We start from the raw sequence: 11711 nt of genomic DNA, 5'->3' as shown, positions 1-11711 counted from the left end.
TTTTTGGGAAGGGAAATAAATTCCAGAAATTGCATATGAAAGTCCACGTTTTTGGAAAACAGAAACAAATTATAGAAATTGCATATGATAGTCCATGTTTTTGGAGACGGGAAAAACTTCCAGAAATAACATATGATAATCCATGATAGTTCACGTTTTTGAAGAACAGAAATAAATTCAAGAAAATGCATATGATAGTCCATTATTTTAAAGCGAAACGATTTCCTAGAATAGCATATAATAGTCCACTTTGGATAAATGTAAAAAAATTTCAAATATTGGATATGATAGTCCCTGTTTTTGGAGAAGGGAAAAAAATTCCAAAAATTGCATCTGATAGTCCACGTTTTCTAAGAAGCGAAATAATTCCAAAAATTGCATATGATAGTCAACGTTTGTGAAGGGAAATATTTTTTAGAAATAGCATATGATAGTCCACGTTTTCGGAGAAGGGAAAGAAATTCTAGAAATTGTATTTGATAGTCCACGGTTTTTGAGAATGGAAAGAAATTCCATAAATTACATATGATAGTCCATGTTTTTGCAGAAGGTGGAGAAATATTTGAACTACATATGATAGTTCATGTATCTAAAAGCGAAAGGAATTCCTAAAACTGCATATAAAGTCCACTTTGGATAAGGTAAATAAATTCCAAAAATTGGATATGATAGTCCAAGTTTTTGGAGAAGGTAAATAAATTCCAAAAATTGCATATGTTAATCCATGTTTTTGGAGAAGGGAAAGAAATTCTTGAAATTGCATATGATAGTCCACGCATTTGGAGAAGGGAAAGAAATCTTAGAAGGGAAAGAAATTAAAAAATTTTCAAATGATAGTCCATGTTTTATGAGAAGGGAAAGAAATTCTAGTAATTGCATATAATAATCCACGTTTTTGGAAAAGGGAAATAAATTCTAGAAATTTTATATGATAGACCAAGGTTTTGGAGAAGGGAAAGAAATTCTATAAATTGCATATAATAGTCCACTTTTTTTAGAAGGGAAAGTAAATTAAAATTTGCATATGATAGTCCATGTTTTTTGAGAAGGGAAAGAAATTCCAAAAAATTGCATAGGATAGTCCACGTTATTTGTGATGGGAAAGAAAATTCGGAAATTGCATATGATAGACCATGTTTTTTTTAAAGGGAAAGAAATTCCATAAATTGCATAGGATAGTACAGATTTTTGGAAAGAAATTGCATATGATAGTCCACGTTTTCTGAGAAGCGAAAAAATACCAAAAGTTACATATGATAGTCCACGTTTTTGGAGGAGGGGAAGAAATTTTTGAAATTGCATATGATAGTCCACATTTTTTGAGAACGCAAAGAAATTTAAGAAATTGTATTTGATGGTCCATGGTTTTTGTGAAGGGAAAGAAAATCCAGAAATTACATTTAATAGTCCATGATATTCCAAGTTTTTTGAAGAACCGAAATAAATTCAAGAAAATGCATATAATAGTCCATGATTTTTTAGAAAGGGAAGATATTTTTGAACTACATATGATAATCCATGTATTTAAAAAGGGAAAGGAATTCGTAAAATAGCATATAATAGACCACTTTGGAAAAGGTAAGAAAATACCAAGAATTGGTTATAATAGTCCATGTTTTTGGAGAAGGCAAATAAATTCCAAAAATTGTATATGTTAAACCACGTTTTGGAGGAGAGAATGAAATTCTAGAAATTGCATATGATAGTCCACGTTTTTGGAGAAGGGATAGAAATCATACAAATTGCATATTATAGTCCATGTTTTTTGGGAAGGGAAATAAATTCAAGAAATTGCAAATGATAGTCCATGTTTTTGGTGAAGGGAAAGAAATTCCGGAAGTAGCATATGATAATCCACTTTTTTGGAGATGCGAAAGAATATCCAAAAATTGCATATGATAGTCCATGTTTTCCAAAAATGCATATGATAGTCCATGTTTTCGGAGATGGAAAATAAAATCTAGAAATTGTATTGGATAGTCCACGACTTTTTAGAATGGAAAGAAATTCCCGAAATTACATATGACAGTCCATGATAGTTCACGTTTTTGAAGAACAGAAATAAATTCAAGAAAATGCATATGATAGTCCATTATTTAAAAGCGAAAGGAATTCCTAGAATAGCATATAATAGTCCACTTTGGATAAATGTAGAGAAATTCCAAATATTGGATATGATAGTCCATGTTTTTGGAGAAGGTAAATAAATTTCTAAAAATTACATATGATAGTCCACGTTTTTAGAGAAGGGAAAGGAATTCCATAAATTGCATATGATATTCCATGTTGTTAGAAAGAAATTGCATATGATAGTTCACGTTTTCTAAGAAGCCAAGGAATTCCAAAAATTGCATATGATAGTCCACGTTTGTGAAGGGAAATAATTTTTAGAAATAGCATATGATAGTCCACGGTTTCGGAGAAGGGAAAGAAATTCTAGAAATTGTATTTGATAATCCACGATTTTTTAGAATGAAAAGAAATTCCTGAAATTACATATGATAGTCCATGTTTTTGAAGATGGTGGAGAAATATTTGAACTACATTTGATAGTTCATGTATCTAAAAGTGAATGGAATTGCATATGTTAATCCATGTTTTTGGAGAAGGGAAAGAAATTCTTGAAATTACATATGATAGTTCACGCTTTTGGAGAAGGGAAAGAAATCTTAGAAGTTGCATATTATAGTCCACTTTTTGGAGAAGGGAATAAATTCTAGAAAATGTATATGAATGTCCTCGTTTTTTGAGAAGGGAAACAACTTCTTGAAATTGCATATGATAGTCCACGTTTTTAGAGAAGGGGACGAAATTCCAGATATTACATATGATAATCCACGTTTTTGGAGGTGGGAATAAAAATAAAAAAATTTCATATGATAGTCCACATTTTATGAGAAGGGAAAGAAATTCTAGTAACTTTTATATGATAGACCAAGGTTTTGGAGAAGGGAAAGAAATTCCATAAATTTCATATAATAGTCCACATTTTTGGAGAAGGGAAAGAAATTCCAATAATTGCATATGATAGTCCACTTTTTTTAGAAGGGAAAGTAAATTAAAAAATTGCACATGATAGTCCATGTTTTTGGAGAAGGGAAAGAAATTCCAAAAATTGCATATGATAGTCCACATTTTTGGGGAAGGAAAAGAAATTTCTAAAAATTATATATGATAGTCCACGTTTTTGGAGAAGGGAAAGGAATTCCATAAATTGCATATGATAGTCTACGTTTTTGGAGAAGGGAAAGAAATTCCAAAAATTGCATATGATAGTCCATGTTTTTGGAGAAGGGAAAGAAATTCCAACACTACAACACGGAAGGCCTACGAGAGCGCTTATTTTGGGCTTTAAAAGCGCTTTAAAGCGCTGTGAAAGCCAGCGCTGGCGTAGGTAACAAAAGCGCTTCTAAAAGCGCTCTGGTAGACCCCCCCTATAAGAGCGCTTTTCTGGAAAAAGCGCTCTGGTATCCCCCCCTATTAGAGCGCTTTTTCTGGAAAAAGCGCTCTGATAGCCTCCCTATAAGAGCGTTTTTCCAAAAGCGCTTTCGTAGGTTGCGTTTTTTATTTTATTTTTTATGCTTTTTTTTTATAAACCTATTATTTTTATAATTTCTAAACCTGCATTTATGGCAGCATTCTTTCATGAACCTGTAATTTACCATTGTTATCCCATAAACCTATAATTTACAATCGTAATCCCATTATTTCAGTAATCTCATTATTTCAACAAAGAAGCGATTTCGATTATATACTAAACATGCATTATAATTATACCATTGTAATTAATCCAAAATATATATACACCGATTCACATATTTCTAACATGAAAACAACTAAACCAATTCACATGACATTATAACAATAAGAAAATCATCCCTAAACAACTAAATCAACTAAATCGGTCCTAGTCCTGCAAAGTCTGAACATCTTCAAATGACTGAAAATCTTCACAATCTGCAAAATAAAAATAATATAATCAAAATAAGATTATTATTATATAAAGGCTCTAAAATAAGAAGGTAAAGAGTAGAACGAGTATATATATATATATATATATATATATATATATATATATATATATATATATATATATGTCGTGTAAAAAGAATAATCAAATTAAATATATCAATAAATACAAATTAATTTATTAATATTTAGGACTTTATATATCTAACTTGAATACATGGAATGGAATATCATTTATTGTAAATTAGTTCAACAAATTTTGTACATAAAGTTTACCTTAAATTTAACACAGCCACGTCATATAGCCCAGAGGGATAAAGCAATATAGATCACTAACAATAATCCTGTCACAGACACCCTCAAGAACAACATTAGCTACATGTTATTGATAGGAACACTATTAGAAACTCAACCAACAGCATGTCAAACAATTACAGAATTTGAGAAGTTGTTACCAAATTGATCAAAAGAGCCCAGTATCCTTGTGAGCTTTCTACTATCTCTTAGCAATATAAGAAGTTTCTCTGCAACAACAATTAATGTAAATTTCACAACCAATTGACAGGAAAAATTAGACACAAACAAAAGTTGAATATTAATTTCTATGACAAATAATACATGACAACTAGTTACTACTACTTACCCTTCAGCGTTTTCCTTCATCTTTGAGCTATGCTATATCTACGCTTATTTTCCTACACTTGTATATTACACCGTATATTTTAACACAGATAGATACTTGTGCACAGAAATTAAGATAGAATAAATTAATAAAAAATGAATTGTATACCTTGTATGTAGAAAATTACGGTGTTGGTGTAAGCTAGGGGTGTATGTTTACTCAATCAATAAATGTTGCAATAATGAGAAGGGGTTGTTGGACTAGAAATTTGAAGGTTTTGTTGGACTTAACCTGCATCGCCTCATTTCTATCCAAGTTGTATTGTGTCACAAAATATGAATCAAGTAACTGTACCCCGAAGGATCCTACCACAGAAGACTTCGGGGTACAATTACTTGATTCATATTCTGTGGAACATAATCGGCAGGGGCACATTGTGTTCTATCCTTTACCAGTCCATCCACTGTTTGAAGCTCAACCTACAATAGAAAAACGTGATTATTACTAACTACATATAGAAAATCTTGAATCATGTAAAAGTTGATGAAACAGATATCCCTTGTAGGTCTCATTATCAATAACATCTTCTACTTACTTGATACATGTCTTCAATACTCTAAATCACTGATAAAAACCTAACAAACTTTGTCTTCAATACTCTAAATCACACTGATAAAACCTAAATCACTGATAAATTAAAAAAGCCCCAATAATATTAACTATAACCCTAAATAAAATTTTGTATTTTTGAAAGCAAACAATGAAAAAAAGGAAAATTTCCGGCACAAAACCCTAACCTGAACAGAGAAGAGACGGTTGAAGGGTGGCGATGGGGTGAGGAAGGCGGCGGCGGAGTCGGTTGAAGGCTGGAGAGGGAGTGAGGACGGCGGAGCAACGAAAGGAAGAAGAAGGTTCGCGTGTTTTGGATCTGAAACAAAACGCGTGTGTTTGTAAAATATATAATTTTTTAAATGGGCTACCAGAGCGCTTTTCAAAAGCGCTTTAATAACACCCCCTACCAGAGCGCTTTTATCCCAAAAGCGCTTTCGTAGCACCCACCCTATAAGAGCGCTTTTAAAAGCGCTTTCATAACCCCCCTACCAGAGCGCTTTTTAAAAGCGCTCTCATACCCCCCCCCCTACCAGAGTGCTTTTTGAAAGCGCTCTCATAACCCCCCCTACCAGAGCGCTTTTTATGCATCATTTTCCCTTGTTTATTAATTTTGTTTTTAGCGAGCCCTACGAGAGCGCTTTTGCTAAAAGCGCTTTAGTAGCTGCGCTGCTACAGCTTAAATTTGGCGTAGTGCAAAAATTGCATATGATAGTCCACGTTATTAGTAATGGGAAAGAAAATTCAGAAATGGCATATGATAGACCATGTTTTTGTTATTGGGAAAGAAATTTCAGAAATTGCATAGGTTTGTCCAGATTTTTGGAAAGAAATTGCATATGATAGTCCACGTTTTCTAAGAAGCGAAAGAATTCCAAAAGTTACATATGATAGTCCACGTTTTTGGAGAAGGAGAAGAAATTTTTGAAATTGCATATGATAGTCCACATTTTTGGAGAAGGAAAAGAAATTCTAGAAATTGTATTTGATAGTCCACGATTTTTGTGAAGGGAAAGAAATTCCTGAAATTACATATGATAGTCCAAGTTTTTGAAGAACTAAAATTAATTCAAGAAATTGCATATAATAGTCCATGATTTTGGAGAAGCGGAACAAAATTTTGAAAGGGAAAGGAACTCGTAAAATTGCATATGAATAGTCCACTTTGGATAAGGTAAGGAAATTCTAAAAATTGGTTATAATAGTCCAAGTTTTTGGAGAAGGTAAATAAGTTCCAAAAATTGCATATGTTAAACCACGTTTTTGGAGAAAGGAATGAAATTCTAGAAATTGCATATAATAGTCCAAGTTTTTTGAAAAGGGAAAGAAATTATAGAAATTGCATATTATAGTCCATGTTTTCTTAGAAGGGAAATAAATTCCATAAATTGCATATGCTAGTCGACTTTTTTGCAGAAGGGAACGAAATTCCATAAATTGGATATCATAATCCACGTTTTTGGAGATGCGAAAGAAATTTCAAATGATAGTCCACGTTTTTGTAAAAAGGAAATAAATACTAGAAATTGCACATGATAGTCAACGTTTTTGGAGAAGTGAAAGAAATTACATAAATTGCATATGATAGTCCACATTTTTGGATAAGGGAAAGAAATTCCAAAATTGCATATGATACTCCTTGTTTTTTTAGAAGGGAAAGAAATTCCAAAAATTGCATATGATAGTCTACGTTTTTGGAGAAGGGAAAGAAATACCAAAAATTGCATATGATAGACCATGTTTTTGGAGAAGATAAATTAATTCCAAAATTTCCATATGATAGTTCATCTTGTTTAAGAAGGGAAAAATTCCCTAAATTCCATATGATAGTCCACGTATTTGGAGAAGGGAAAGAAATTTCTAAAATAGCATATGATGGTCCATGTGTTATGAGAAGGGAAAGACATTCCGAAAATTGCATATGATAGTACACGTTTTTGGATAAGGGAAATAAATTCTAGAAATTGCATATGATAGTCCATATTTTTGGATAAGGGATAGAAATTCCATAAATTGCATATGATAGTTCATGTTTTTGGAGAATGAAAGAAGTTCCAAAAATTGCATATGATAATCCATGTTTTTGGGGAAGGGAAAGAAATTCCAGAAATTGCATATGATAGTCCATGTTTTGGAAAGAAATTGCATAAGATAGTCCATAATTTCAGAGAAGGGAAAGAAATTCTAGAAATTTTTTTGATAGTCCACTGCTTTTGAGAATGGAAAAAATTCCAAAAATTACATATCAAAGTCCATGATAGTCCACGTTTCTGAAGAACACAAATAAATTCAAGAAAATGCATATGATAGTCCACGTTTTTTGAGAAGGTGGAGAAGTTTTTGAATTACATATGATAGTCCAAGTATTTTAAAGCGAAAGGAATTCCTAAAATTGCATATAATAGTCAACTTTAGATAAGGTAATGAAATTCCAAATATCGGATATGAGAGTCCAAGTTTTTGGAGAAGGTAAATAAATTCCAAAATTTGCATATGTTAATCCACATTTTTGGAGAAGGGAAAGAAATTTTAGAAATTTCAAATTATAGTCCACATTTTTTGAGAAGGGAGAGAAATCTTAGAAGTTGCATATTATAGTCCATGTTTTTTTAAAAGGGAAAGAAATTCTAGAAATTGTATATGATAGTTCATGTTTTTGGAGAAGGAAAAGAAGTTCCAAAAATTGCATATGATAATCCACGTTTTTGGAGATGGGAAAGAAATTACAAAAATTGCATAAGATAGTAAACGTTTTTGGAGAAGGGAATGAAATTTCTAAAAATTGCATATGATAGTCCATGTTTTTGGAAATAATTTGCATATGATAGTCCATGTTTTCCAAAAATTCATATGATAGTCCACATTTTTTGAGATGGAAAAGAAAACCTAGAAATTTTATTTGATAGTCCACGGCTTTTTAGAATGGAAAGAAATTCCCAAAATTACATGTGTTAGTCCATGATAGTCCAAGTTTTAGAGAAGGGGATGAAATTTCTAAAAATTGCATATGATAGTCCACGTTTTAGAGAAGAGAAAGAAATTCCATAAATTGCATATAATATTCTACGTTTTTGGAGAAGGGAAAGAAATTCCAGAAATTCCTCTCACATCTTCCTTGTGTAACACCCGAGGTCGAAGAAGGTCAGGGTTGGTAGCACCACATGTAACACCTGAGGCCAAAGAAGGCATGGGTGGTCGCCACATCTGAATGAGAGGAGTCTTGAGGTCATGCAATTATGGGACTGCACGGTTGAAGGAAAGCTTAAAAGGATTGATGAGTACTATACCAACAAGATGCATCTTCTTTTCGGTATCCCGTTCTATAAGAACTCTACAGCTAAGCGTGCTTGACTTGGAGCAATTCTGGGATGGGATACCTTCTAGGAAGTTTCCCTAAAAACATGTGAGTGAGGTCAAAGCATGCTGAAAAGACCCGTGTTAGTTTGTGGGGTCAGACGATAATCCTGAAATCATTCTTGTGCGTTACAAATGATATTAAAGCCAGACTTCTCCCAGTACGATGTTGTTTCGAGGATGAACCATGCGGAAGCTGGTGGGCATGTAACACCCGAGGCCGGATAAGATGAGGGTTGGTTGCACCGCTTGTAACACCCGAGGCCAAAGAAGGAAAGGGTGATCGCCACATCAAAATGAGAGGAGTCTTAAGGCCGTGAAGGTATTTGACTGCATGGTTGAAGGAAAGCTTATAAGGATTGATTGGTGCTATACCAATAAGATGCATTTTCTTTTCGGTAGCCCGTTCTATAAGAACTCTACAATTAAGCATGCTTGACTTGGAGCAATTCTGGGATGGGTGACTTTCTAGGAAATTTCCTGGAAAGCATGTGTGTAATATCCCGTTATTTACAAGTATGCCCGACGCCCTACTGGATGAGAAATTAGTGGCATTATATAAACCCAAAACAAGACCAAGTCTCACTATATTTTCTCGTTCTCTTACTCACCAAAATTCAGAATTTGGAGGAAGGATTGGAGGAGAGGAGAAAAAATCAGAATAGAGCAAGAGAAAGAGGGAAAGAGAGCTCGTGGAAGAGGGAAAGGAAGAGAGAAGTGCAGCATCTTCATCAACCTTGTCTTGCATGCAAGAGATTGGTAAATTTGGAAGGGGAATGATGAACAAGTGTGAGAGCCATCATCATCTTCTTCAACTCAGCCCTAATCAGCGTCCATTGTCATCATCAAACTCATAATATCTTCTTAATCAAGGTGAGTTCTATAGTTAGAACTTGGGGTATGAATTGGGATTTATGCTTGATTAAGGGTTTAGATAGTGATCAATACCTTGCATGTGTATTTAATCGGTTAAATATTTGTTCTTTTGATGTAATTGTATGATATGGAATGTTAATATATGATGGGATTCGTATTTGGATTGTTGGGGAACATATGGATGAGTTAGGACTCTTTTGGAACTGGTTTTATGCAAGAAAAATGTGATTTTTGCTTCTGGTTCAGTAAGCAATCGATTGAAGGGGTCAAGCAATCGATTGCACTGTGAAAAATTGGCATTCTGCGCTTCTGGTTCAGTGAGCAACCGATTGCACACCAGTGCAAATGGATTGTACCTGACAGAAAATCATCCTTTTACTGTTTTGACCATAACTGGAGTTCCGTAACTCGGAATTAGGCGCCGTCAGAGGCATTGGAAAGCTAACGGAAAGGGATACAAGATGTCTAAGGTTCCACAACCTTAGAATATTATTAAGTACTAATTAAATCCATGTGAATATTCTTGTATCGTGGTTATTAAACGATAGTGCTTCGATAATCGTATTGTTAATCATTCTAAATTCCTTGGTGCACAGATGTTCCTTCAACTGGGTTGTAGGGATCATGGAATGAATGGTAATGTAAATCAAAGTTATCCACGTACACTAGAGATGTTGAGGTCTTATAGCTTGTGAAGCTAAGTATGTGAACCAAGAGGCGAGGATGTCTTATAACTTGGTGCAACTTGTGTACGTCGATTAACAACATATGAATATGGTAAGCTGAACCTTAGGATACCTAAACTAAGAGATATGAACATATTCTAAGCCTAATATTCCCTCTTTCCTATCAAGTGACTTCTTCTAAAATTCTACAATCTAATGGTGTAGTAAGTATGAGACGAGGGGTTAGAGGACACACAAAAGGACAGTAACTGCGAGTAGGCACGTTACATATATGTTGGCTACTTCTTGTGAAGAAATTCCAAGGATGCCCCTGTGCCACATATATTGCGGGAATTCTCGGGCTTTGGTCTCGGGAATGGGTCGGCTCCATTGTTCAGGAGCTATTCTTCGGGGATGAACTCCCGGGGATGTGTACCTCACCTTCTCCTTTTGTTGTTTCCTTATGGGTGAATTTCAATGTGAGATTTGGACCAAGGAAATTGGACGAGTTGAATCGTTGTAGCGATTCAATATCGGTTCCATGGTTCTCTATAGTCATATGAGTTACTTACCATGTAGATTGGAAATGTACGCTATTAGGTCTTATTTCCATGAGCAGATAGACAGGTAACCCCGGAAGACCAGACCTTGAGGGTAGCTCCCGAGAGAAGGCTGGCTGTTAAATCTGGAAGACCTATTCTGGAGGAAGCATGTACCCAATATTTGAACATGTGATATGCTCTCAGAGTATCTAATCGGGTGGTCAGTGGACACTCAATCGTGGTGCTATGAGTTGACAGGCTTTCATGTACTAGATAGTGAGGAAACCTTAGTGTCTGAGATGGATTTGTAGTTTGTGTATGTAACCTGTAGAGCCTAGAGGACCCATAAGATAGGGGAACTCACTGAGATTTAGTAATCTCACCCCATTCATCTTATTATTTTTTTCAGGTACCGTGCAAGATCGAGTTTTTCCAGATGCTTGGATCAAGAGCTTTTGATTGGATACCATGAAGACCGTGCTTGATCTTTTCTTCCGCTGTATATTATTATCATTGTGTAAACATATTCGTTGTTTCCATCTTCGTGATTATTTTGAAATGTATACAGCTTATGTCCGTATTTCTGACTTTTGTATGTACTCAATACCAATTATTAGTATTCTACTGATATGATTCTAGACACATATTGGTAGGGTATTACAATGTGATTAAGGTCAAAGCATGTTGAAAAGACCCGTGTTTGTTTGTGGGGTCAGTCGATAATCCTGAAATCAGTCTGGTGCGTTACACCTTGGATATGATCTTCTTCATCCCTTTTAAATGTAGATGTCCAAGTTTTTGATGCCACAGTTTAACATCTTTTTCTTCTTTTTCTATAGAGCATACAGAGGAATAACTATGGGTTTTAGGCTCCCGCAAGTATCAGTTATCTTTATATCTGAATCCCTTCATGACATCTTTATTTTCTCCATTTGTGACTACACATTCATCTTTAGTAAATTTGACATTGAAGCCTTGATCACATAGTTAATTGATGCTGATAATATTTGCGGTCAGTCCTTTTACCAACAAAACATTTCCCATACTTATCTCCAGACATATCTCCAGCTTTCA

The sequence above is a fragment of the Vicia villosa genome, linkage group LG6 (assembly GCF_029867415.1).
Source record: "Vicia villosa cultivar HV-30 ecotype Madison, WI linkage group LG6, Vvil1.0, whole genome shotgun sequence".
NCBI lineage: Eukaryota > Viridiplantae > Streptophyta > Magnoliopsida > Fabales > Fabaceae > Vicia > Vicia villosa.
Note: the sequence above shows the minus strand (reverse complement) of the source record.